The sequence below is a fragment of the Anastrepha obliqua genome, chromosome 2 (assembly GCF_027943255.1).
Source record: "Anastrepha obliqua isolate idAnaObli1 chromosome 2, idAnaObli1_1.0, whole genome shotgun sequence".
In the NCBI taxonomy this organism is placed as follows: Eukaryota; Metazoa; Arthropoda; class Insecta; order Diptera; family Tephritidae; genus Anastrepha; species Anastrepha obliqua.
Window position 1 is genome coordinate 79,360,117 of NC_072893.1, and position 2,895 is coordinate 79,363,011.

General features: G+C 33.7%; 1 pseudogene; it reads right to left on the bottom strand.

Moving 5' to 3' along the window:
• Positions 1-1,991: 1,991 nt before the first annotated feature.
• LOC129239874 (U2 spliceosomal RNA) lies at positions 1,992-2,175 on the bottom strand (annotated as a pseudogene).
• Positions 2,176-2,895: the final 720 nt, after the last annotated feature.

The following is a 2,895-nucleotide window of genomic DNA, read 5'->3' on the forward strand; positions in this document are numbered from 1 at the left end:
TCATAACTGTCATTTTTATGTTTCTTTTTAGGTACTTAATATTTATCGGATTTTGAGGCACCAACCAGGATCGACTACTAGACACTTTCAAATGTTATTATACACGTATGTATGAACAAGTATGTATATAAAATGTGATGTCCAGCCAACATTTGATAATTGTAGACTGGAGCATTAATTCAATGTGACAGTGAGAAGTATGAAGCACTAGAGTGTAAGAAATTGAAGTCGAGGCGTATAATCTGAGTAGGTGTTAAATAATGTTAAGCACAAGGAGAAATTTAGAAAATGTATTTTATGTATATATATATATATACATATCACGACATTATTATATCATTGGCACTTACAACCTTTGTTCGATGCTCCAGCCGAGCTCCTCCTCCTATTTGTGCTGTTGTCTTAATATTTTCCCACAACTGGAAAGTCCTACAGCTTTAGGCCGCATCCAAATGGTAGTTTTTTTACGAGGACGGCAAAAATATACTCGGAAGCTTGGCATTGCCTATCGAGGAGCGACCACTACTACAAAACAAAATTTGTTTCTATCGTTTGACGTTTCATGCACAGAGATTCGAGCTGGGGCACTTTCGAGTGATAGTCACGCACCAACCGTTCGGCTACGGAGGCCATTTTTCTGTTCCAGTAGCAGTTTCTTATTTAAATTTAGTATTTTTGATTTTTAATATACAATAGTTTATCTCCTAACAAAACGATACAAATCCAAGTTTCAATATTTGTACAAAGGACATAAAAACACTCAGTAAGTTTTCATCAATTTTACAAACTTTTTAATTTGCTTTCTAGAAAGTTTCTAGTTCGCAGATGTATGACTCATTAAATTCAAAATTCGCCTTCATTTTTGGCAGTTTTTTTTCATATAAAAATACTTTCAAGCATTCTTTATATGAAAGAAAATGCATAACAACGTCAACAAATATAAGTGTTGAAAAATTAACACGAACTTTGAACCACTCCATATTCCGTAGAAAAAATTAAAAGCAACAACACACACCTATGATGAAACGCTAGAACAACACTCGTCAAGACACCAGCAATATAACAAAGGGCATATCGAACAACGTGATGTAAAACCGGAATTGACTTGAAAACCAGACAAAAAAAAATACCAGTCTAACGGTTAGACTTGATAGAAGTGAAACCTTCCGTAAAACAAACTGAGAGAGAATAAGACGAAAACAGCATTAGGAGCGGGATAATTATAGGTTCATTATAATATTGCTATAAAGTTCATATTTTATTTTCTTCATTTTATCATTATTCATCCTCAATGTTTTCAATTTCAACAAATGATACGAGTGGCTTATGATAGATAAAATATGATACAAATGCTTTGGTTTCGATGTTGTCAAAAAAAAATACCCAAACGGACCGAAGAAACAGACTTACAAATTTCTTCCATTTTCGTCTACTTGTATTCATATAAAAATTTATGTCTCTTCCCACCAAAGCTAAATGTATTAGTATATTTTTTCTTGTATTTATTCAAGGCTGAAATCCAAAAAACTGTTTTCAATAAATAATCAGAAATGTCCTACAATGCAAATTTCAAAAAAAAAAAAAAATTTATTTCTTGTGATTCGAACCAAGAATTTTGGATCGGAAGCTCACATTGCTAGCCGCTCGGCAATCGCGCCATACTGTCGGTGTTGGCCTAAAAGTTATTTAGTTCGTCGCTACGTTTATATGTAATTCGTTTCACTTTTTCCCAAATCACTCCCAACGATTCTAAAGAAGTTTTCACTTCAAAAATTAATGTACGAAATATTTATACCGATTCACTTAAACTGACTTTCAGTATCTAAACCAAAAATAGAAAAGCCAAAAAACTGTTTTCAATAAATAATCAGAAATGTCCTACAATGCAAATTTCAAAAAAAAAAAATTCCATTTTCGTCTACATGTATTCATATAAAAATTTATGGCTCTTCCCACCAAAGCTAAATGTATTAGTATATTTTTTCTTGTATTTATTCAAAGCCGAAATCCCGGCGGTACTGCAATACCGGGTCAACCCGTGGCAGAGAAGGAGCAAGCCCCTAAAACACTCCGCCCATTTCCAAAAATCAGTTTAACATTTGTTGTCCTCCGATGGAGGATCTATCAGATGTTAAGCTGATAACCACACTACCTAGTCAATACATTTTAAATAATAAACCTAATAAAACTTTTGAGAATTACACGCTCACAAAAATTATTTATATCAACATATAATATAACGCTTCGTAACTAAATAACTTTTAGGCCAGCGACGACAGCATGGCGCGGTAGCCGAGCGACTAGCAATGTGAGCTTCCGATCCAAAGTCCTTGGTTCAAATCACAAGAAAAAATAAAAGTTATTTTTATTTATTTCGTCGCTACTTTTATATCAACATATAATATAACGCTTCGTAGCCAAGTTGGTCGCTTTTTTCGTTTCACTTTTCCTCAAATCACTCCCAACGATTCTAAAGAAGTTTTCACTTCAAAAATACTCGGAAGAATATTCACTAAATACAGGAAAATGGAAACTGTCGATGTACTGGTAACAAAACCGACTTCTGCATTGAGGATTTAACAGGAAAATTGTATTTGGCACTAACAACCTTCACCTGGCAGTACCGAATGGCGCTCATGCGCCAACCCATTCGGCTACGGCTGCCGAAGTATATTACCCAAATTTAAGCAATAATGCAAAAATTATCTTTTGGTATTTTTGTTATCAAGTCTAGAATATTGTCTGCGCGTTTTACATATAAAGGATATCATCTTTTGTAGGATATACCATGTAGTATACGGCTAATTCTGTGAGCCCAGGAAGGATTATTTTCCAACTTTTAGTTCATAATGTCTTAGAGCAAATCATTTTTTTTTGTTTTTGCTTTTCATTAAA